This window comes from Eumetopias jubatus, unplaced genomic scaffold (genome assembly GCF_037043125.1).
Source record: "Eumetopias jubatus isolate StellerSeaLion01/CBP00866 unplaced genomic scaffold, mEumJub1_p1.0 scaffold_6, whole genome shotgun sequence".
NCBI classification, from domain to species: Eukaryota; Metazoa; Chordata; class Mammalia; order Carnivora; family Otariidae; genus Eumetopias; species Eumetopias jubatus.
In genome coordinates, this window is record NW_028274812.1 from 108120158 (window position 1) to 108145140 (window position 24983).

At 45.8% G+C, this 24983-nt stretch overlaps 1 protein-coding gene across 12 annotated transcripts in view; it reads left to right on the plus strand.

Annotated features, from left to right (window-relative positions):
- TRERF1 (transcriptional regulating factor 1) overlaps window positions 1-24983 on the plus strand; it is a 198415-nt gene that overhangs the window by 113885 nt on the left and 59547 nt on the right. For all 12 annotated transcript variants that reach the window (XM_088023989.1, XM_088023986.1, XM_088023988.1 and 9 more), the window contains one exon: window positions 18646-18760. The gene's annotated coding sequence lies outside the window, so the exon portion shown is untranslated. The remainder of the gene's footprint in view (window positions 1-18645; window positions 18761-24983) is intronic.

Sequence of the window (24983 nt, forward strand, 5' to 3'; positions counted from 1 at the left end):
ACCTTCTCTTTACCTGGGCTTGCGTTTTACACATATATATTTTGCCCCTCTGCCACCTCCCTATTAAAATCAGCGCATGAGCATCCTTGTAGTAAATCTTTAAGCATAGTCATGATGATTTCTGAAGGGTGAATTTCTGCAAGTAGAATTTTTGGGTCAGAGGATATGCAAAACTTTTAAGATGTTTGGTATATATTGCTAAATGTCTCTTCATAAATATGACACTAATTTTCATTTCCACTAGCAGTAATGAATGTGCCCGCTTCTCCACATTCTTGTCAGTGCTGGAGATCATATAACGTATATTTTTGTGTATACAATGTGAACATTCTACGGGATAGATTTCTGGGTCAGACTGCGTGCACACTAATGTTTTGATAGACATTGGTCAACTTACCAGCACATGTGAGCATGCTTATTTCTTCCACATTCTTGCCAACACGGCACTAGGATATAAAAAATATTTTCCAATTTGAAAGGTTCTTTTCATCTGCATTTTCTTGATTTCTCCTGAGGCTTACAGTTTTTCATGTATTTGTTCCTTTTGTATTTCTTCTCTCATGGATGGCCTGTAACCATTTTTTTCTTTGTGTGTTTATCATTTTCTGACTGACTTTTAAGCACTCTTTATATATGAAGGTTACTAATGCATACGGAAAACTATTTTTTTACTTTGTTGACATTTAATTTTGTTTACCCTTTTTTGTTTGTTTGCATACACAACTGATGAATTTTATTTTTTAATTTTTTTAATTTTTATTTTTTTTAGATTTTATTTGTTTATTTGACAGAGAGAGATAGCGACAGCAGGAACACAAGCAGGGGGAGTGGGAGAGGGAGAAGCAGGCTTCCCGCTGAGCAGGGAGCCCGATGCCGGGCTTGATCCCAGGACCCTGGGATCATGACCTGAACCGAAGGCAGACGCTTAACAACTGAGCCACCCAGGTGCCCCACAACTGATAAATTTTAAACAGTAAACTTTTTTTTAAAGATTTTATTTTATTTATTCATGAGAGACAGGGAGAGAAAGAGAGAGAAGCAGAGGGAGAAGCAGGCTCCCAAGGAGCAGGGAGCCCGATGTGGGACTCGATCCCAGGACCCTGGGATCATGACCTGAGCCGAAGGCAGACGCTTAACCATCTGAGCCACCCAGCCGCCCCTAAACAGTAAAATTGATCAGTCTGTTGCCTTCGTGGTATGCTTCCAGGATTGCCTAAACCTTGAGCTTCCTGGGTTCCCTTTACTTCTTCACTTGCTGGGGCCTGAGCGATGGGCTGGCTGCTCATGTCAGTGCGACTAAGTTTAGTTCTTTTGGAAGGAGGGCCAGGTCACCACTGCCAGTTCTCCTGGGACTGTGGGTAGGAGGCTGATCCTCGGGAAGAGGCAGCCCCTCCCTGGGACTCAGCATTATGTGACCTGGGGAGTCTCTGGCTGGAGTGTGCCAGAACCCACCTCACATTGGGATGATCCAGAGGCAGAAGATGAATGTCAATGAGGAGTATGGACATGATTCGGACCAGCATGGCTCCAGATCTCTCTGGCCACTAAGAACTGGCTTTAGGGGGCAGTGTTGTTCGCTAGGGCTGGTGGTTAAGAGGAGGGACTGTTCCTGTCCAAATCTCCTCGGCCTGATTGAGCCTCAAAGTCAGGGCAAGACAAGTGGGTCTTTAGGGCAAGGGCAAGGGCAAGACCAGGGCTTTAAAGGGCTCACCTGAGTTGATTCAGCTCAGGCTTCCTTTGATAATAGCATAGGGTAGCCTCAAATGCTGTAAGACAGTGCTGTTTCAGTGCAGGGCTTTACCTTGTAGTTTGTGTTTCTCCTCAGTGTTTACTGAATTGACTTGCCTCCTTCCTCCACATTTACCAGATTTAATCCTGGTGAGACAGCCTTAGGGAGGAGACCGACAGGGGTTGTAGGTACTGGCAAATTGCTCTCAGCAGCTGTTGCTGAGCGGGAGCTGGAGACTTCCATGGTCGAGGTGGCTTGGAGCCTCGGTTTGCCTAGCCACTCATCTATGGGCTAGAAATAAGATCTGTCTTAGAAATGTGTGAACAGTGCTGAAGGGACTTTTTAAAAACTTTCAGCAAAGTGGGTCTTTTAATGGGGTGGCTATTCAGGTGGATAATTCCACATTTCCTCCTAAAAATTAGGGATAGGAATTGGGATGTATAAAATGGATTGTGATCATTACAAAATTGCCACTTCCTTCCACCCCTCAGACACACCAGGCTCACTCCAATCTCCCAGCTTACCTCCGCCCCCGCCCAACCTGCTCCCCGCTTCCCCAGATCCAGCAGGGCTGACTCCTTTCTGTCACTTAGGTCTTGCTCTAATGTCACATCCTCAGGAGCATCTTACCCACAAGCCTAAGGTACGCCCCCCCCCAGTATGTCATTCTCGCTCATGTTACCTTACTCCCTTTTCTTCACAGCAGTGACACCATCAACAATAATAGTAATAGCTAATGTTAAGGAGTATCAACCACATGCCAGGCAGTGTTGTAAAGGCTATCCATGTACGAATGCTTCGGATCCTCATGTTAACCCGATGAGAAGAATATTGTTACTCCCATTTTACAGACAAAGAAATCAACTCCTGAGAGAGGCTCATGCAGTAGTTTGACACAAGGAAGCATCTGTTCGGCAAGTGTTTCTTGAGCCCTGATTATGGACCAGGGCCAGGCTCTGTGCTAAGATTCAGAGACAGAAGAATGAGGAGGTCACCATCCTTGTGTGTGGGTCATCAGGAGGACAGTGTTCCAGATCAGGCTGGGTCAGGGACTCCTCTCTGAGACCCTGGGGCAAGTTGTGAGTTCCAGATTCATGTGAGTTTATTTTTCCATCTGTCAAATGTGACTAGAGGAACCTGCCCCAGCTCTTCCTCTGGGTTCTTGGGAGATTTGTTGTTGAAATCACTTGGGGCCATACATAGGGCAGAAGAGATGCAGGGTGTCATTGGGCATCCTCACTCTGACACAAGGAGATAGCAAACCTATTCTCTCTTCCTACCTGAATATAGGAAAGGTAGAGAATTAGCCACCACTCATCTCTGTCATGGTAGTAATGAAAGTTTTTATCAGATGCCACCACCTTCCCTTACTTGTTGGCATCTTATAGTCTCTCAAGGGGTTCTTAAATGTCTCACAGATTCTAGCTAGAATCTCAGAATCATTTTTTGGTCTACTGATGTAGGAGATGCTGTACTTATATAACTGGTCAAGCGGATTATGGTATTTGGGGCAGCGGTTCCATATGATTAGAACTGTTGCGTTTTATTGTCCAAGGACGCAAAAGTCTCTTGCATAGTGATGGCACTTTTTGAAGGAAGTTGTCTTTATTCATCATTAGGCCACCAGTCTGGCTGTTTAATTTCAACAGCTGGTGTTTTTCTGGAACCTAACGTTAAGGGCACTGTTTTGCTTTCTATGTTTTTTGCCAAGACCATTAGTTAAAAACAAGCCTATGGTAATAGAAGAGATGTTGGTGTGTGGTAGAGAAACAGCTCTCTGGAAACGGCCTTCTTGTTCCTTGTCATTCTTTTGAGATGAACGATAAAAAATGAAGCAGCCAAAACTTCAAAGTAAAGCGAGCCAACATGTCTGACCTCATCCTCCTAAATTGTATGTGAGAGGGCGCTTTGGTCTCTGCTTCTTGCCCTGAGCCCCACCCACCTTTCTATCATCCGTGCTTTCTTTCCTGTGTCCAATTTGTTGCACGATCTGTTAATAACCAAACATGCCCTCACAAGCTGGGGAATATTTGCAGAATCATAAAGCAATTAAGTTATAATCTCCCACTTTCCAAAAGAGACAGGCATCTGGCCTGCACACTCTGGGAAGATCCAAATGCTATTGATTCTCCTGTTTCATTCATTTGCATTGTTACTATCCTAACGCAGGCCCCTGTCACCCCATCCATCCCCCATCCATCCATCCATCCGTCCGTCCATCCACCCCCACCCACCCAGGAAGAGACTGGTTACGGGCCAGGCCCTGAGCTAGGATCTGGGGACGTAAAGGTGAATAAGTCACCCTTCTTGCCTTCAAGAGATTTCATACAGTAATAGCAGGAAACATGAGTTCAGGGAAGTGTTCCAAACTCTGAGAGTCAGGGCTTAATATTCCCATTACTGAGAAAAGGCAGGGTTTGGGCAAGAAAAATTTAATAGAGGTTATGACCTTATAGCTGAATCTTAAATGACAGCTCAGTGCTTACCAATATGCATCCTCCCTTCCTTCCTAGCTCCTGGCCTCTCGTCTTTCCACAGAGAGTAAGCATCTACTAGGAGCAAGTCCTTTATGTCCCCACCTGCTCTGCCTTTGACATTGGTTCACATTCTACCTATTTAATTTCTCTACAGCTTCAGAGAAGCTTGATCTGAAGGTTTTAGCTCCTGAGCCTGACATTTGGATCCCTCCTTTATGTTGTCCCAGACTGATGACCAGCTTGTTTTTCCCATCTCCTGTGACCAAGCAGACCTCTTCACTGCCCCTGAACATGTCTCAAATGCTGCCCTCTCTTGTTTGTCTGATTTCACTTGTCCTTCAAGGGCCGATCAAGTCTCCCCTATTTAGGAAAGCCTGGGGAGGTGTGTGGCTTCCTGGTTTGGGGCTTGGAGATGTGTGGCTGCACATTTCTGGATGCTCATCACACCACATGGTACCATTACCTTTCTGTGTAGGTCTGTCTCACTCCTTTTTTCATGTTGAAGGGATTCTTACTTCATATATCTTGGTTCTGCTCTTTGACTAAATGCATGGCCTATGTATGGAAGTCATCCATCTATATTTACTAATGAAAATTGGGGGGAAATTACACATCCTTTATCATTTCTTCCCGGCAGACCTGTAGTTCTGCTACTGAACTAGAGAAGGTCAGAGTTACCACTCCGGGTGCCTACTTTTTCACTCGCAGGTAATGGGGGTGCGAGACTCTGTGTTGGTTGTTCTCTCTTTGCCCACCTCCTTCCAGATCCATTCTCTGTCTCGCTGTGTCTTGGGGAGGCTGGCCTCTGTGGATTTCATCAGCTGGACTCCTCTACCTTACCTTCTGAGTTTGATTGGGTTTGACCAACAGGAGATGCCAGCAGGAGATTCAAGAACAGGAGGAAAGGAAGGTTGGAGTATTAATCCTCTTGCTCCCTTTCTGCTTTCATCTGATTTCTGGCAGTGGCTGTTTCTTTTTGGCATCAGCCCCTCTCCCAGAGCTCTAGCCTCACTGGGCTCCAGGAACACCATTCCCTCCCCTTGCCCTTCAAATTTAGGGGGGTAAGGGCTTCTTGCTGGTGTTAGCCTCTGAGTGCTGCACCATATATTGTTGGTTCCCTTAACCTTCCTCTCAACTCTGTAACTTGTCCATTCATTAAATTATTTTCATTTAGACCCTTTTGGGTGCCATTTATACTATGTTACTCAGTCAACTTGTAGGCTTACCTATCTATCTCAGTAGTCAACCCCATGAATTGATCTGTTTCGTTTTCTTTCAGAAGTTTCCCCCAACCCAGGGTTGGGGGTATTCACATTCATAAGAATTTATAATAAAAATAACAGTCTCCTGTCCCCTTCTCTCACTAACTGCAGCCCCACTCCCTTGGTGGCAGCCACTTTTAACTCTTTCAGTTACTTCTTTCTGGCACTTATCTCCATATTTGAAAATAAGGTGCTTTTATTTCACTCCTATTTTAGAAATTATCAGCTTACTTCCTGTTGTGATAGGTGATGATTTAGCTCACTCATACCACCCTTCTACCTTCCTCCCCACATCCTCACAACATAGTTGTATTGTTATTTATAGTTCCTTTATTTGGTTAGCTTTATAAGTGAGATTCTTGCTATTATATTTCTTGTTCATTAACAACAATATTTCTTGATTCTCTTCTCAGTAACATGAAAATGTTAGTGTTCTTACCCTAGCTACCTCCCATTTTCCAGTTTCTGTCATCTCTGTTTTTACCTGTACAATAAAGGTGATAGCATTTACACTTTTATTTTCTAATTGCCATTAAGTCTTCTATGCATTATCTGTAGGTTGATCCTAAACACTGAAAAATCAGCATATAGAATTTGTCTTACTGTGAATATTTAAATAATAAATTGTGTATTGACAGTCTGCCCTTGAACATACTTGTTTGGCTTGCCTGGTGATTTTTTTCAATTTCGGCCAATATTTTAAAATAGAATTTTCATAAAAGAGAGTTTGGGATATTGTTTTAAAAGTTGGCAGCTCTGGCACATATGGTCTGACTTCCCAAATGATCACCCTGCTTGAGGATGCCTCCTTTAGAATGGGCACGCCTACCCGTTTGCCGCAGCCCCTGCCACTCATTCAGTGTATGCATGTGCTTAATACCTAACCTTCTCTGATCATTAACTTACTTGCCTCACCATAAAGGCTTTATGTGTGTGACCCTGATGCCTGATCTATTATCCTCTTTGGAGCCAAGTAATAATATATTCAGATCCTTTATTTTTTTTAACAGTTTTTTATTTTTCCAAGAGTATCTTACTGCCTTTTTTTTTTTTTAACCATTTGTTGTTATCATATTGTCATTTTTCTTCCTACCAAGCCCTCCAGCCAGTTGGGTATTTTATATATCCTCCCTTCCTCCCAGAGCCTCTGTTCTCCTCGAGTTTGATCTGGTCGCTCTCTAGGCCTGCTACACAATTGTCATCTGGGCTTTTCCTTTACTATTTTACTAGGTTAGTTCTACTGCTTTCTGGATCTCATCTTTTCTTTGGGTCCGTTCACTTTCTTCAGAGAAAAAAATGCCATGTTTCGCTGGGGAGAGTGGATACCTGGCTGCCCCATGAGCCACCCGTGGAGGATTCAACTCCTCTGACTTCAGATTTCATATAATCCCCCCTGTTCAGCCTAACATCTGATTCCTGCCCTCCATTGCCCTGAGTCATGAGCCTCTTGGCCACTCTGCCAGGCGGATGGACTCCCATGATACTCACATCTATTCTGGGCTCAGGCTTCCTGTGCCTCCACCATCAGTTTGTAACCTTCTGTAGTCTGTTTATTTTCCACAGAGTTGTTCCAGTCTCTTTCCTAGTAGCTCTTACCTATTCCCTTTGTTATTTGAAATGATGTCCTTTCTTCTTCTTTTTTTCTTAGAGAAATAGTGAGGGAGAGGGAGAAAGAGAATCCTAAGCATGGAGCTGGGCATGGAGCCTGACATGGGGCTCAGTCTCACGACCCTGAGATCATGACCTGAGCCAAAATCAAGAGTTGGATGCTTAACCAATTGAGCCACCCAGGCACCCTGAAATGTCTTTAAAAAATTTTTTTTCTTTCACTTTCATCTTTGCAATGATGTATCCATATGAAAAGGATATAAGTGAATGCAGTTAATATGTTATCCATGTTCCACCTAATAAAGATGGAATCTCAACCCTTCTTGAATCTGTTTTAAAATGTTTGCCTATATCACTTCAAGAGCTAACAGGCTAAACTCTCCCCCATCTAAGTAGGGGCTTTTAATCCTAAATTTACCTTCTTTGGGATTTAGGAGAGATTCCCTGTTTATAATATTGCATACCTATCCAGTCCATACTTTTGAAAAAAATGATTAAATTTAGATCTCTTATTAACATTGTTAAGGCAATGTTAGCTGCCATAATCATCTTCCAGTTTGGGGGAGTTTAACATGATCAGTGATTTCTTGCCCTTATAACAGTCAAATGCAAGTGTTCTGGCATGCCTGGCATTCCTCCACAAGATTATTCAGGGACCCAGGTACCTCTGTCTTGTGATTCTGCTATATTTTAGAGGGTACATTCTCAGTGGGGGCAATATTACACTCAAGGGGGCAAAACCTAGTGCCCAGGGGCAAAAAAAATTTTACATTCCTTACGTCAATATGACATATATCCGTGGTACCTAACCAGATATTCAGTGTACCTGTGGTATAATTTCCTGGAGGAAGGCAATTAGGAAAAAAGTGTCCAAAAAGGCTCCTTTCTGGGGAATAATGATGAAGAAAGGAAGGAAACAGTACTACAGGCCCAAGAGGACCCTGGGTTCAGGTGGAAGGGAAAAAAGAAGGTAGTAGAAGCTCACCCACCACTTGACCCGCACAGCCCCGAGATGGCGTACGTCCGGGGCCCTCGTTTCATTGATGAGAACTAATCACAGGGTCCCGTCTTGCGGCAGGATGAGCAGGCAGAAGGAGTTCCTGACTGGGCAGCTGCTTCTGAGGGACGCCTCTCACTAAATAATGGGGAGCATGGATTTTGGAGGATGTTTGGCCTCCAAACACAGGGGTCAGCAAACAGTCTTAAAGAGCCAAGTTCTAAATATTTTAGGCTTGTGGGCCATATGGTCTCTATCACAACGAGTCTGCTTATTGTGGCTGAAGGCAGCCGTAGACAGTATGTAAATGATGGGTGTGGCTGTGTTCCATGGAAGCTCTCTTTGTATAAATAGGGGGCTGGCTGGCCTGCAGGCTGTGGTTGACCAGCTCTGATACCTGATGACCGATCCAAGGCTTTTCAGTTGGCCACATGTCCTCTGCTTCTGGGACCTGGAGCTTCCTCTCAAGGGAGTGAGGGCGAGGCCCTGGTTTTCCTGGGAGAAGAATGGAATGGGAGATGGCCCTCCACCAAGGGAGGTGTAAAAGTTCCCAGTGTGGAGAGAGGGGATCTATTTTGCACGTGATAGTGTGATCCTAAGCCATCCCCACATCTAACCTTCCCAGCCAGCTGACGTGGTAGGAGGCAGAGTCCCTGGCACAGAATAGTACACACTCAGAGATGGGTGATGATTGCTGTATTCAGTGCTCGGGGGGACACTTAACAGGACCTGCATTATTAGGTAAAATAAGTCCGGGGAGGATACGGGTTCCTGTTTCTCATAACATTAGGGAATGGACCATAATGTTTGGTGAATTATTAGCCGATCATTAAAGCTAATATTTACAAAGAGCTTTTAATAACATGACAAAATGCTTATGTTAGAAACAGGATACAAAATTATGTATACAATATGATCTCAACCATAGTTTCTTCAAAGTTTAGCAAAAAAAATAGAAATAAATATTCTCACAAAGCGGTGGGATTATGAGGCATTTTCCTTTTGATTTTATACATGTCTGCTAAAATATCTCTGGTCACAATGGCAGATATGCCGCCCCTGGCACCTGGCAGAGGCTCTTGGGGCTTCGAGGAAATTCTGTGTCAGGGCAGACGACCAGGAGAAGGCACAGCCTGCGCCCTTCTGGATACTGTCTGGGATTACTGGGAAGGCTCAGATTTGGGGGTGATAGTTGAAGGGGGGGTGGGAGAGTCAAAAGGTGAAAAGGAGACCCTCTCTCCAGCTTATGTAATCGCTCTAAGGAGAGAGGAGGGGAGAGGGAGAGACATGGGGCTCAGCAAATGAGTTCCTGGCTGCTTGTCATGTGAAGAAAACTGATGTGAACGACACTTTCCTCCTCTGCTTCCTGCCCTGCTTTTTTGTTCTTTGTTTCATGAATAATGTGAATACAGGTTCCTCATACTTGGGAGTTATTTTTACAAGGTCCCTTCTCTGCTTCAGATGACTCAGAGCTGGGGCCTTCTCTTGAAGACGTTCCTTGGGAAGCGCTAGAGAAGATGCCAAGCACTGGGCCATCTGGGGGTCAGGAGTGGGTGTCCTACCTGCCTCTGGCCTGTCATGGTCTTCTTTTTCTCCTGGAGCCATGTCCCCTGCAGAGAGGAAGCGGGGACTGGAAGGAAGGCCTGGCTGAAGGCAGACACTTCTCCTGTGTCCCTGTTGACCCAGGCAGCCCTGCCTTTTCCCCCAGGAGAAACGATCAGGCCTGCTCGCAGGTCTGGAGGGTCCCGAGGGCGGACGCTGCAAGCCTCCAGTACATACGAGAGGTGCACAGGCCCCAGCAGGCTGCTGGCTGTATTCGAACAGCATGAAAGCCTTCTGCGCAGGGTCACCACGCACTGAGGGAAAAAGGAGGATTGGAGGAAACTTTTGGCCTGTCTCCCACCACCGCCCCCCCCCTCCACTGCTCCTGTGTTCCTAGAGAGTAGATGCTGCATCTTACTCTCTGTTTCTTCCAGAAACCAAGTCCAGCACTAAGACCTAGTGGATGTGTGTTGGATAGATAAATTGATGTTAGAGAAGCCCCTTCCCATGGGTAGAGCTGAATTACCCAGACATGCCTGTGGACCATCATGTGGGTTCTGCTTCTGCTCCAGAAGACACATGGGCCCAGACTTCGGCACTTGGGCTGGAAGTTGTTACTCTAGGTTGGACGTCATTTGGCTTGACCCCTCCTAACCATGCTGAGAGGCAGGGTCTCGTTTCCATTTTACAGAGGGTCGGGGAGATTGGGCGGCATGCCCAGTGTTGTGCAGTTAGGAAGAGGCACGGCTGGATTATTCTGCGCTACATCTGCTGACTCCATGGCTATTTCCCTGACCCTGTGTTGCCCTGAAACCCCAGAAACCCAGAAGTAAAGGCTTTCCTGCGTCTGGAAGAGACTCCATGCCGTCCTTCGTTCTTAGCTGCAATGCCATCCTTCCAGGAGAACCAGTCCTTCTCCTTCTGCTCTGCCTGTAGCGGGAGAGTGGATCTCAGCCACTCACTGTCCAACAACCCTTGGAAGCATATGGTGGGCAGGCCCCTCTCAGACTCCTCTCCTCTGATGGCTTTGGAGAAAGGGGGACAATTGGGGAATACTCCCTTTTTCCGCCTGCAAATCTTCCCAGCCCCCAGCTCCCTTTCCCGCTGTTTCTTCTCAGATCACACGGTCCCCAGCTTAAAACCCAAGTTGACCATTTGGAACTCAGAGTGCATTTTCCCATAGAGGTAGCTTGAACAGGATGCTTGGTCTGCCCTTGATCTATCTGAGGTAGAATATGAATAGCATTGGCCAAGTAGAGAGCTGGTATTAGTATTAATGATTTTGTCGATTGATTAATAATGTATCACCATGTCTTGCCTGGAAGACCATAGCAGCCTCGTAACTGGTCTGTCCTTCTCCACTCTTGTCATCCCATAGTTTGTTCTGTGAAACATTAACCAAGCTCCATCTCTCTTCTGCTCAGAGCCATCCAGTGGCTTCCCAGCCCTGCCACCTGGCCCCTGCCTGCCTCACTGACCTCTCTACCAGCCCTCTCCCCTCTCCCCCAAGCTTGTATCACCAAAGGACCCAGCACCCACTCTTCCCCCTGCCTGGGACTCTCTTGCCTCCTCGAATCACCTTGTTCAATCTCAGTTCAGTCAGGTCTCTGCCCAGATGTCACTTTTTCAGCTGACCTGCCCTGTTCGTTCTTCAGAGGGGTGACCTCAGGCATCCATCCCCTTCACTGCTCTGTCTCCTTACCCTGGCCTGTTTTCCTTCCTGACATTATCATTCCCCCCTGTCCACTGCTGCTGTATTTGTTTCTTTGTGTACTGTTGGTCTTCTCTAGTAGAAAGTCAGCTCTACAAGGCAGGGACCTGGCTTCTTTTATTTACTGCTCTGTCTCCAACACTAGAAGAGTACCCGACACTTAGCAGGTGCTCAGTAAATACTTCTGAATAAGTAGATGCGTGAACAAAGGAATATCGACATCCAGCTACCAGGCAGACTGGAGTTAGCTAATCACACATCCCAAACCACAGTGCCGAAGATGAATGTCTACTCTTCCTAGTCCTTAGGGTTCCAAGTGCAGGGACTTCATTTTAAAAACAAATTCATAGATTATTCTGGAAACCAGGACTTCTTATTCTGCATTCTTGACAAATAGAGACACCTGTTTGCCTAGACAGTTGTTCTCAGGGTTCTAAATTTGAGGAAGGGGAGCGGGTGCGGGGCACTTGGGTCTTGCGAGTCTCCTGCCAGTAGTTTTACTGAGAACAGCTGTGTTTTCTTGATTAATCTAGAGCAGAGTTTCTCACCTCAGCACTACTGACATCTGGGACCAGGTCATTCTTTGTTGTGGGGACTGCCTTGTGCACTGTAGGATTTTTTAGCAGCAACCCTGGCCTCTGCCCATCACGTGCTAGTAGAAGCCCCCGCTGTGACGACCAAAAGCTGTCTCTGGACATGGCCAGGTGTTCCTTGAGGGGTAAAAATCACCGGAGGTTGAGAACTACCACTCCACCATATGCCGGAAGCTCCCCACAACAAAGAATTATCCTGCCCCAAAGGTCACTAGCGCCCAGGTAGCGATCCTCTGCTCTGGAAGAATGCTTGTCACATGGAACGCTTAGCAGTGATGGAAATGTTCTGTTCTGTGCCATCCAGTATGGTAGCCGCGAGCCACATGTGGCTACTGAGTACTTAAGATGTGGCGAGTAAAACTGGAAGAACTGAGTTTTTAAGTTCATTTCGTCTTATTTTAATTGAAATAGCCACTTGCGGCTAACACAGCTGGGGAGACCAGGCTGCTCACACTTTATTATTTTTTTAATCTTTTTTTTTTTTTTTAGATTTTATTTATTTATTTGAGACACAGCGAGAGAGGGAACACAAGCAGGGGCAGAGGGAGAGGGAGAAGCAGGCTTCCCACCGAGCAGGGAGCCCGATGCAGGGCTCAATCCCGGGACCCTGGGATCGTGACCTGAGCCAAAGGCAGACGCTTAACGACTGAGCCACCCAGGCGCCCCTGCTCACACTTTAGTGGGCACACAGGTCGCTTGGGGACAGAGAAGCTGATTCAGCAAGCCTGTCCCAGTACAGACTGGCTTTGAACTCTCCTGTTTTAACAAAACTGAGTGTGAAATTTTGCATCCTATTGCATTGTAGAGTTGGGCCTGTTTTAATTTTTTTTTTTTAAATAGCAGATTTCGTCCCTGATATTTAAGTGTATTTCAGGAACACATCAGGTTAATGCCGTGGCTCTGAGGATAAAGGTGATAAAGCAGGGTGAAAGGACAGAGGTGTGTTGGGGAGGAGACTGTTTGGGAGAACTTAGTGAAAGGAATAGTATTCCTCTCTAACAATGAGGATTTTGTTTCCCTCTTCCGGAATTTCCTCAAATTTAATCTCTGGAGTGAAAAACAACATTTAAATGCTACATTGTATACACAAGCAAAGGGAGCAAAGTCCTACTGTAACTCCCTGGGCCACTGCAAGATTGCTCTAGGACATCAACCCAGCACCCACGACCTCCTTAAGTCAGCGGTTCTCAGCCTTGGCCACATATTACAACCACTTGGGCAAGCTTTAAACACTATTGTTTAATAGGTTTGTGGTGGAACCCAGGCATCCGTGGTTTTCTAAACTCCCCAGATGATTTTGATGTGCAGTCCGGATTGAGAACTGCTATGCTAGCCCATGGGACACAATGGTAAAAAAAACAAAACAAAAAACCCAGACATTGCCCATGCCATAGTAGGGCTTACAGTCTGACTGGGGAGACCAATTTGCTAATCACATAATTAACTGATTGCAACTGTGGTAAGGACTGCTGCATACTTATATTTCTGGAGAGTCAGAGAAGTCTCACTGAAGCTATAACCTGAAAGCTTGACTAGATGCTAATGAGGGAGGAGCTAAGAGAAGAGCATCCTAGTCAGAGGGACCAGTATGTGCAAAGGCCCAGGGGTAGGAAAGAGCTTGGGGTGTGTGAAGCCCTAAAAACAAGCTGGCTGGGGCCATGAGCAAAGGGGTAGGAGGCCTGAGGAGGTTGCAGAGTGGCTAGTGACCTGCTGTTCATCATCAGTCTACAATGAGTCCGTCTGATGATGTGTTCTCAGTATTTGAGCTCTTCTGCTATTGATGTGAATGGCCCAGCTTCTGTGTTGTGGAATAACCAGGTGCATGAAAGCTGGATTAAATGGCCCACCTCTGTCTCATAGTGGTCTGGGCAGGACCCCCTCCTGCCATGCAGGACAGCTGTTTTCTTCCTTAACCTCCATGGGAGTGGGGTACCAAGAGAAGAGATGTTTAGAGAGAGAATGAGACTTTTCCCCCCACATCTAAAAAGCTTCCGGGCCTCCCCTGACTGTTGGGGGAATGTGTCTCACTTGAAAATTAGATCTTCTTCCGTGCCACGGTTGTCTCTGCATGGTGTTCGTTAGACGGAAGGGTTGGCCCCCAAGCACCTGGAGTCCGAGATTTCTCGTTGTATCGATCACTCTTCAGACCGTTTCTTAGCTGTTCTTAAATTAAAGCTACAGATTGAATCCTCCTCCTCCCCCTCCTCCTTTTCTTCTTTTTAAAATTGGTGCCAATTTCTAATTTATTGTGGGTGGCACGGAGGGAATTCTTCACACTTCATTTCGTCCTGCTTCCCATTCCAGAGGCTCCCTCTTGTATATCCTGTGTCCCCAGCTAAACCTTCCCCCACCCCATCAGGGCAGGATGTGAGTTCTTTACTTTCTTTCTTTCTTTCTTTCTTTCTTTCTTTCTTTCTTTCTTTCTTTCTTTCTTTCTTTCTTTCTTTCTTCTTTCTTTCTTTCTTTCTTTCTTTCTTTCTTTCTTTCTTTCTTTCTTTCTTTTTCTTTTCTTTTCTTTTCTTTTCTTTTCTTTTCTTTTCTTTTCTTTTCTTTTCTTTTCTTTTCTTTTTCATTTATTTGAGAGAGAGAGCACAAGAGGAGGGGTGGTGGGCAGAGGCAAAGGGAGAAGCAGGCTCCCCGCTGAGCAGGGAGCCCGATGCGGGGCTTGATCCCAGGACTCCGAGATCATGACCTGAGCTGAAGGCAGACACTTAACCCACTGAGCCACCCACGCGCCCCTGAGCTCTTCTTTTCATTACAACTGCTTTGTGGCTGAGGAGAACCTTCTTTCTTTGGTTGGAGCCTTTCGGTACCCATTTAAAGTGTTTGTTTCTGTATATTAATTTTTTCCCTTTCCCCAGCTCTTCAAATCTTTGTTGCCCCCCCAACTCTGACAGTAGTGTGGTATATAAGGTGGCATTTGTCACCACGAGTGTGCAGAAGGGAAACTGAGGCCCAAACAGCAGCGTGGGGCAGTGGGAAGAGTCTGGCCTTGCCTGGTGGCTGGCTCGCTGCAGATCCTTGGAAAGGCACACAGCCTTCTAGGGCTGTGTCCTCCTGGGTCGTCTGAGAAAGAGATAATAAGATTTCTGTCCCCGTAAGGCGGTGTGGTGATGGAGTAAAGAGGAGGGGCTTCCGGGCTTCAGGGTCTGGCTCTACTGCTCAGTTCTGTGGTCTTGGGCAAGTCAACAGGTCTCAGTTTCCTACTTGTTAAATTGTGATACCCACAGTGACTCTGCAGGATTGTTGTAAATATTAGAGGCAATCCCTGGGAAGTCCCAGCACCATGCCTAGTCTGTGGTAGGATGTGGTAGTTGGCCCATCTCCTCTACCCCCTGGGACTCGGCTGTTTGTCCAAAGGATCCCCCGTTGTTCATGGTGGGAGCCCAGAGCTCCTGAGTGGGGCTTCCCGTAAATCTCCAGCAGGACATCTGGATTCCTTCAATGCAGTTGAGCCTGGGGCAGATGAGGTGTGGCTCAGTGAGGATTAGCCCTAGTGTGGAGTGGGACTTCCAGCGGGGGACTATCAGCAAGGTGGCTGGGGACCATTGAGGGTACACGCCCAGAAACGATGAGTCATCAGGATACCTGGCCACTGATGGGTAACCCCTGAGCCATTGCAAATCTACCCTACAGCCCCAGTAGTGGCTGGGAGATCATTCTGTGGACTCCTTTTGATTTTCACGTTGAGGGAGGGGTGTGGCTGTCCCTGTCCCCTGCTCACCGGGGTGCAGTGATGGTAATGCTGCCCCTTATTCAGGGTCCTTTGGGAACCAGGCAGTGTGCTGCTTGCTACCTCCTAGAGACCCCTGCAAGGAGGCGCTGCTAACCCTGTTTCAACAGAAGACCAAGGGCCGAATGGCCAGTGAGGGATGGAGTCAGATTTGAACCCAAGTCTGCTGGGCCCCAAAGCTCTTGTTCCATGAATGAAATTGTATGAAATTGTATGAATTTTCTTAAAGTACCGCCCCCCCCAGGATGCTTCTCCAGCAATAATCTTAATAATGGAATGTTCATCCACATTCCAAAACCCACACACTGTCTGTCTTATCAGCCCTGATCAACTAATTTTTACTACTGGCCAAACTGAATTTAACCAACTCACCACTGCTGAAAAGAAAATAGGTAAGAGTGCCAAAAACTTGGTCTAAAATTGGAGGGAGAGCAAGGAGGCCCCTATTTTGGATGCCTTATGCCAGTTTAGGGTGAGAAAGAATTGCACCTTATGTGTGTACATATGCACCTTATATTCCTGGCTTGCTATAGGTAACTTCTTGGATACTTCTGAAAAACCTACAAATCTTTCACGCTTGCCTTGAACACCACAGTGATTGAAGCATGGCGTGAGGCCAAGAACCAGTTTGGTCCTTATTACAAGCTTCCTTTCATAGCTAGAACGTGCCATGCTCCTTCTCATCACAGGACCTTTGCACAGGTCGTTCATTGCGCTGGAAACACCTTTTCTCTCTCGTTTCTCTCCCGCCCTCCCTGTTTTGCTTCACTAATGTATTCTGAGGGCTCCGATTAAGGACCAGTTCCTTTGGAAAGCACCACTGACCCTTCTCCATGCTAGGTCTGCCCCCATCATGTGTTCCTATAGCAGTAGCCATATACTTCTTTAGAGCACATCACAATACAGTTACTTCTAGTTTGTTAATGTTTGTTCTCCCACTAGACTATAAGCTCCATGAAGGCAGGGACCACTTTGGTCTCGCCTGTTCTCTGTCTAGTGCCTTGCACTTGCAGGGTGCATACCATCACTCAGTCACCATTGGATGGATGAATGGACGTTTGGAGAGATGGATTGAGCCAGCTAACCTCACTTCCTCTCCCTTAACTCCAGCCAGTATGGTGTTTTTTTTTTTTTAACAGGGTAGGGAGGTTGTAATCACCTGCTTCCATGTCTGTCTTGGGCCCCCTTGAGGGAGAACCCATCTTGAGAACCCTGGAGGCCAGCGCAGCACCTGACATACAATAGATGATCAATAACATTTGGCTCTCTGGTTGCCTAAGTATAGCTCTTGCCCGTGAGACAGCCAGCTCCAAGGACTCAGGCTGTGGCCGGGGAGCTTGCTGAGAGTCAGGACAGCGCGTTAGCCATGGAGACCGAGGGAAGTACGTCCCTGCTTCCCACCCCGCGCCATGGTTTAGTTTCTTGCTAATGTCTTCTATGCAGGTTGCCAGTTACTATATTGACTTATTTGTACATAAACAGTTATTCCCATAACCTTCTCTTCTCCAACATACAGAGATAATGATATACAATCTTTGTAACATCACAGACATCGCTTCAAAAGCATTCTGTTGCTATAGGACTGTTTATGATGTGCTTCTCGCTAGAATTTCATGAGCAACAAACTCCCAAATTGCAGATGATTTAGCGTTTGAAGCAGGGAGTGAGACTATATGGGTGTTTGCGTTAAAAAATAAAAGACTTTGAAAGGGGAAGTTTTTCTTCTGTGGAGTTATCTTCTAAAGTTTAAAATAAGAACTACTTAAAAGCTGAGAGTTTAGAGGAATGAACACTTTCTCTTAAACATTCAAATGGGTGAAAATGACTTGTAATTTCTCCCTCAAGTATTAAGGCAATAGGCATTTAAAGGCTTTTTTTGGAGCTGGCTGTCACAGACAAAGGATTTCTCAATTTAAAAAAAAATCATTTTTATGGCATTAAATAGTAGGAATGAACACCAGCAGCCCTCTTGACATCTCGGAACTGATTTATTTTCTGAAATGTCCCAGTCCGTTTGAATAGATAACACTTTGTTCTTCCTGTTCAGGGCAGTAGCTTTGGCTGGGGTTGCCCTCGTTAGGGCTGGGATGTTTTGACCAGGTTCCATGAGCCCCATGCTCCGTAACCTGAACCCAGCGAGTTCCACTGGCTCTGTCCCGACACTTTCCCCGAAGTTCCTGCAGTGGCCCTCCTTCCCGGAGAGAGACTCTCTAATCTGTAGTCCAGAGGGTGAATTTGGCATCAGCTGCATTGCTAGCCACCCTCTCAAGAGATCAGCCAGACATCTTGGGAAAGCCTAACTCTGTGTAAACTTCTACTGAGGCTACTCAACTGTGGTTTGCGCAATGGCGCGGGCTGCAAATTGTTCAGCCGTCACGAGACGAGAACAGAAATGGCGAGGAAGCGCTTAGAAACTTCCATCCCAATTGGACAGAGTAATCTGTTGAGTCGGGTAACTGAAGAGGTGGTGCTTTGTATGAGCATTTTTTTCATTTCATTTGTCCACCAGTTCATTTTCATTACCTTTTATAAAAAAAGTTATCTGCAATGGATTGGAAATTAAAACACAAAGACAACCCATCCTTCCTGCCAAGTTCTTTGGGAAGGCCTGTGGGTAGCACTTGTGAGCTGCCTCTGCTCCCCTGTGGGACAGGTAGGCTGTTGAATGAATTTGGGGAAATCACAGCACTTACCAAATTATATTGTAATGAAACATGTGCACGTCTCTCTCTCTCCTTCTCTCTCTCTCTCTCGACTGTTTCTTGAGAGCAGGGAGTGCATCTGATTCATCTTTTTAGCCTCATTCCTCAGATCCCCGCATGGCACATCGTAGGGGCGGGGAAATGTTTGTCCCATCCATGCCTGCCTGCTCCCCGAGGATATGAGAGTGGGTGAGGCCAGCCTCAGGAACTCCCTGGGCTTCTGGATGGTATCCTCTGCAGGATGGTAATGGAGAGCTAGGAGCAAACCCTTTCCTTCTCTTTCCTCTGCAGAACCAGGCCTCCCCTTCCCACCTGCCCAGAAGCATGAGAGCAGCATGACTGGCCAGCTGCAGGAGAAGCCCCCAGAGCCAGGCCCCCAACTCAACCATCTGCTGCGGAGGTCAAGGTAAGCTTGCTTGCCTTTCTCCTGGAAGGCCCAGGCATTTTTATTGTAACTAATTCTCTGTGCTTCTGTGATCTCGTACCATGTGCTGAAAGAATGGGATTTACTGGCACATGGGTGGGCTTAGAGAGTGCATGGCAGCCTAGCAGGGCAAAGCCTGCTCACTGCACTTAGTAGAGAGGCCAGTGATGGAGAAGAAAGGGTACCAAATTGAAGATCTGGGGACTAAAGCTCTCATTATTCCTCCACCACCTCCTGAATCTGGGACCTTCAGCAAATCTTTTGGGGATTATATATCCAGGGAATTTGGGGTGAAGGAATCTCTGGAAAGAATGGGCATTAGAAGGACAGTTAGTCTGTAACCTGGGACAGAGTTGTAAGGGGTCTTAACGGATCAGCCAGGCCAATTCCTAACCAAAGTTGAACAGTGAATTATTGGAAATTTCTTCCTAATTTGGGTGCAACTCTTCTTCCCTGTGATTCCTGTCTGCCTGTCCCTGCTGTGCCATTTGGAACCACAAAGACTGGGCTTTCCAAATCTCTTCCACATGAGTCTCCTTCAGATGGGAAGGTGGTGTTCATGACTCCGCTTTTCTTGTTTGTATCCATTCTACCTGGAGACTGGCCCCACTCACCTTGGCCTCTTGTCCCTCTCCGTGTTGGAACAGGCTCCCATGCTCACTCAGCCTCTACCCACCTCCACAGAGAATCCTCTGCTGACCATTCTTGGGTCAGGACATCTTAAGAGCCTCCTTTGTGACAGTCACTGCGCTAGACCCGCAGTGCATCAAGACAAAACAGGTTTGGATCCTTGGAGATAGTTTGAAAGAAGCATAACCCCTTCGGCGTGCTCCCTTTTCATATTTTATCTCTTTTCCACTTTTTTCTCAAATGTTCCATGAGTGCTCAAAAAAATGTGTATTCTCTAATTGTTGGATATATTTTTCTATATAGTATGGTCAAAATAAATTCGTTCATTGTATGGTTCAAATCGTCTATAGTATGTCCTTTTCTATTTTTGTCTGATGAATCTATCAATTATTGAGAGAGATGTGTTAAAAATCTCCCACTGGATTTGTCAGTTTCTCCTGGTAGTGCTGAAATGTTTGTTTTCTATATTTTAAGGCAATGCTATTTGGTGTCTAGATGCTTAGAATCTGTGTGTATTATTGATGGGTTGAGATACATTCTACCACCTTTATATACTTGCAGCTTTCTTTTGGACTGAGCTGTCTGCCCCCCTCGTTCCGTTTTCCACGGAGTTCTGCGCTCTTTCTAGAAGTTCTGCGCTCTTTCTAGAAGTTCTGCGCTCTCTATCTGTTCTTGCAGTGGTTAGTCCAGCTGTTGTAGCTGGCATACTTACCAAAGTCTAAAATTAATCAGGGTCTTTACTTTCCTCCCCAACAATGCAAGAGCCATAGACGGGTTCAGTTCTCATCACTGCCTCTCCCAGTCTATGTACAATTAGTATCCCATGCTTTCTTTCTATCCTATGTTTTTCCCTACCAGTCAGACATCACATTGTATACAGTCAGTGTTTGTACAGATGTACCCACATACTTATCATTATCTTTTCTTACCATTCTTGCATGAATCTCAGATCATTTTCCCTCTGCTTGAAATAAATCCTTTAGCATTATTAGCCTTTAGTGAGAGTCTGGTGGTGGTAAACTCTCAAGTGTTTTTCCTGGTCTGGTTTGGTTTGGTTTGGTTTTTGGCTTTTGTTGGCTTGAAAATGTCTTTATTTTGCTCTCCATCTTGAAAGGTGGCTTTCCTGAGTTTATTCTCTTAGGTCACTGAACCCATTATTTTATTGCTTCTGGCTTTGAAATTGCTGTTGAAAAGTCAGCTGTCAGTCCAATTGCTGTTCCTCTATAAGTGACCTGGCATTTCTCTCTGACTGTGTTAAAAACATTGTTTTTGGGGTGCCTGGGTGGCTCAATTGGTTAAGTGTCTGCCTTCAGCTCGGGTCATGATCCCAGGGTCGTGGGATCAAGCCCCGCATTGGGCTCCCTGCTGAGCAGGGAGTCTGCTTCTCCCATTCCCTCTGCTGCTCCCCCTGTTTGTGCTCTCTCTGTTTCTCAAACAAATAAATAAATAAAATCTCTAAAAACAACAACACACTGTTTTCTTTGGTGTTCTGCAACTTCCATTACCATGTACCTAGGTGTAAGTTTTTCTGTCTTCATTCTGCTTGGGTTTTATTGGGATTCCTAGAGCTAAAGATGGGTGTCTTTCAACAGTCTTGGAAATTTCCCATCCTTCATTTCTTTGAATATTGCCTCTTTTCCATTCTCTTTAGTATCTTCTTCTGGAACTCCTGTTAGACTTATGTTAGACCTTCTCACTCTCTGTTCTCTGTAGCTCTCAACCTCTCTTTCATATTTTTCATCTCTTTGTCTCTCTGGGCTGACCTCTGAATAATTCCTTCAAATCTGCCTTCCATTCAGCTCATGTATTCTGGGTCTCAGATGCTCTTTAATCCACCCACTGATTCCATCCATTTTCCTTTTAGTTGTTTTATTTTTCATTTCTAGGAGTTCTGGCTCATTATTTTTCTGCTTGGTGATTTTTTTCTAGTCTCTTATTTCTTGCTCATTTTTGCAAACTTCTTTTTTAATTTCTTTAATGTATGGAAGTAGCTATTTAGAAATTGTAAACTCTCATATCTGGGAATTCCAGACTCTGAAATCCTTGGAGGCCTAGTTCTGCTGTCTGTTGTGTCTGCTGGCTAGTACTCATGGTGCCTTGCTTCCAGCCACCTGCTTATTTTCCTTGAAACTTTGAGAATTATTTGAGGTATTCATTGACATTGACTTTTCCAGAGAGAATTTGTATTAATTTCTGCTAATTGGGGTCAGTAGCAACCAAAAATCACTTTAAGTTAATTTTCTACCCAAGAGTTCCCTGGTTACATAAGAAGCATGAATTCAAACTCCAAACCTGTGTGAGGTCTAGCTTATGGTTCCATATTTTCAGGAGAGGGGTGCCTGGGTGACTCAGGTAAGCATCCAACTCTTGATCTTGACTCAGGGCATGATCTCAGGGTCATGAGATAAAGCCCCATGTCAGGCTCCATGCTCAGCACAGAGTCTGTTGGAGATTCTCTCCCTATCCCTCTGCCCCTCCCTGCCTTCTCTTTCCCTCTCTGAAAAAGAAAAAAAGAAAGAAAAAAAGAAAAAAACCCACAAATTTTCAGGAGAGATTTGTCTCCCATTCCACCAGCCCAAGGTCAGGATTCCTTGCAGTCTCCTTCTGTGTTGTTCATTTATTTCGCATTCACCGAGTGTGGAGCCCCAACTTTATGGAATGAGGTTTTTTTTTTTTCTCCTGTCTCCTGAACACTGTGCAGCTCTCACGGCAGACATAGAATCTCTAGGGTTTGACAGGAACCCTCAGGGCAGAAGTCAGCTTTGCTGCTAGCTTACCTCCCAGGATTCCTGCTTTGGGGTTGTGGTTGGTCTTTGAAGAATCCTTGCACTGGTCTGAGCTCAGTGATGTGTATCCAATTTTTATTTTTTAAATTTTATCCAGCATGTTAGTTATTTCGATTGGGAAGGTCAAGTAGGGTATCTGGTCTGCCATACTGCCCGAAAGTATATCTTCTTTCTTCTCCACCATAGCTCCCTACGGCAGGAATTACTAGTCCTTATCACAGAAGAGTGAACCACAGCTCGGTGACAGCTCGTAACTGGCTGCAGTCACAGGGCTAGCAGGTGATGCACTGTGAAGAGTTTGTTCCTTCCTGTCTCCTTTTCCCACTTTCCCTCTCCCCAAGGTAACTTCACCATTTTTGGTGGATGAACTTTATGCTCACAAAGGATATGAGTCCCTACCAGAATGCTTTAAATAGCTGGACAGCTTTGTAAAATTTGTTTATGAATCTATTGTTTATCTTCCTTGAGAGAGGAAATGGCTTCTACATATTTTGTGGCCTATTTCTCCAGCAGTCACCAGCAACTTTCCTGCTTCGTTCCCACTCCTCAAAGGCCTGCTGGACCCGATGCCAGACCCCATGTGCATCTCCTCCAGATCCCAACTTCCTCTCCTCCGCATGCCACTCTCTCCTTCCCACTCTCCTCCCGTCCCTTGCCCCCGCCCCCACCCTTTCTGCTGTTGGTTTTTCTGTCTCCTGGTGTGTGCCGTTCATTGGAGAGGAGGCCACAGAGCACCGTGGTTAGGCTTTTTGAGCTTTGGGGACAGGGAGAAGGAACTGAGTTTGAACCTCGCTCTGCTACTTACTAGCTCAGTGTCTCTGAGCTTCAGTTTCTTCATCTGTAACATGGGGACAATAGACAGAGCTACTTAAGGACTAAATAAGACAGTGCATGTATGGGGCACCTGGGTGGCTCAGTGGGTTGAGCATCCAGCTCTTGATTTCGGTTCAGGTCATCATCTCAGGGTGGGGAGATTAAGCCCCATGTCAGGCTCCACACTCACCCTGTTTCTCTCTCTCTCTTTCTCTCTCTCTCTCAATAAATAAATTAAAAAAAAAAAAGACAGTGCACATAGAGCTCATGACAGGAGCTTGGAGCCTCACAGCCCTCAGTCTATGATAGTCAATATCAATATGACTAAGACACACCCTTCAAGCCCCGAGCTTTTGTTCAGTGATGCTTTTAAGTGGACAAGAACTGGTTTATGAACCGCAATGAAAATGGAGGTGGAAATCTAGGGCCAGTGTGGGATTCCCAGCTTCACTATTATGTACTTCAAACTAGGGGTGTTTTTAAAGGCAGTATGAGGGAAAACAGAGCACACCCGTCCAGCCAGTGTTTGCAGAGGATATAAACTGTGGGTTCTGGAAATGAGGTACTCCAGAATCTCAGCCCTCCCTCCAAGCCATGCCCTCTGATGACACCACTCACTTGGGACTTTTCCCTTGTGGACAGCCCCCCAGGTCAAGGATGGCACAACCACCCTGCCAGACACATATCCAGCAGGGGTGAGAGAGGTGGTCCTCACTGTCCATTTTACTTTCGTTCTTATAGCTGATGTGACACTTTATTTCACACACTCCCCTCTCTTACGTGGCTTTATATCACTCTCAGATTTGTATCACTTCCTGATTTGATATCTCTCAGGCAACAACTTTTTTCAGCACCTGCTATTCATAGTGACTCTAGGCTTTATACAGTAGGCAAGTGGCATTAAAAAATGCATAGAGTTGGTGTGACCCTAAAACTGCTTTAAAAAATAAAGTCTGTTAATGTTAAGAGATTTTATGACCAAAAACAGACACAAAGGATAAACCGTCTTCATGAGATTAAGTGTGAGGAATGCAGAATGGGTCGTCATGAGGGACAGCACTGTGCCCTACTCAGTGGTCACGGGAGGCTAGAGCCACAGACTGGAGCTGGCCTTATGGTGTGACCTGAGGTATAAAGATGGATGTTCTCATGAGCCAGTGAGACAGATGGACTCTGTGACTCCTCTTGGAGGCCATATCCACTCAAAAGCCCTGAGAAGTCCTACAGTTAGACTGTGTTTCATCAGGTTTCCCAAGTGTGGTTGACCACTCATGGCCAGTGAACATGGTGGTCTTGAGTGCATGGCAGTCTTGAGCCGATTAGCATTTGGCTTCTATCTCGCTATCTCGCAAACAAATGCCTCAGTTGACTCCAGGCCATCAGATGACTGTCATAAAACAGTGACTGGCAACCTTCTTTAAAAATTCAGTCTGTAAGGGGGCGCCTGGTTGGCTTAGTCAGTTGAGCTTCCAGCTCTTGATTTCGGCTCAGGTCATGATCTCAGGGTTGTGGGATCAAGCTCCGAGTCAGGTTCTACGCTCAATGCAGTCTGCTTTTCCCTCTCTCTCTCTCAAATAAATAAATAAAATCTCTTAAAAAAATAAATAAAAATTCAGTCTGTAAGTATCAGATTTATTTGGAGTCAACCACTTGTCTTCTTTGTGCAAGTGTTACTTGAATATCTAAAAGGATGAGGGTCCTAGGAGCCTGAGCATTGATGTTGCTGTGGTTAGAGAGGGGCTTCTTTGTTCTGCACAACTCCCAAGATGATGTCCTGGATATTCTCCACCCAGCTGAGGGGCCAGCCCAACCCCACCCCTGCCTGCAAACCTCAAAGTCTATTAACAGCTCTCTCCCGATGATGACTCATGCTTCCTGTCCCTCCTCCATTCTAGTTGCTCAGAGCTGTGAGCCAAGATTGATTACTTATACCATCCAACTGGCTTGGCCCAGGGGGAGCTCAGCTGGTAGATTAA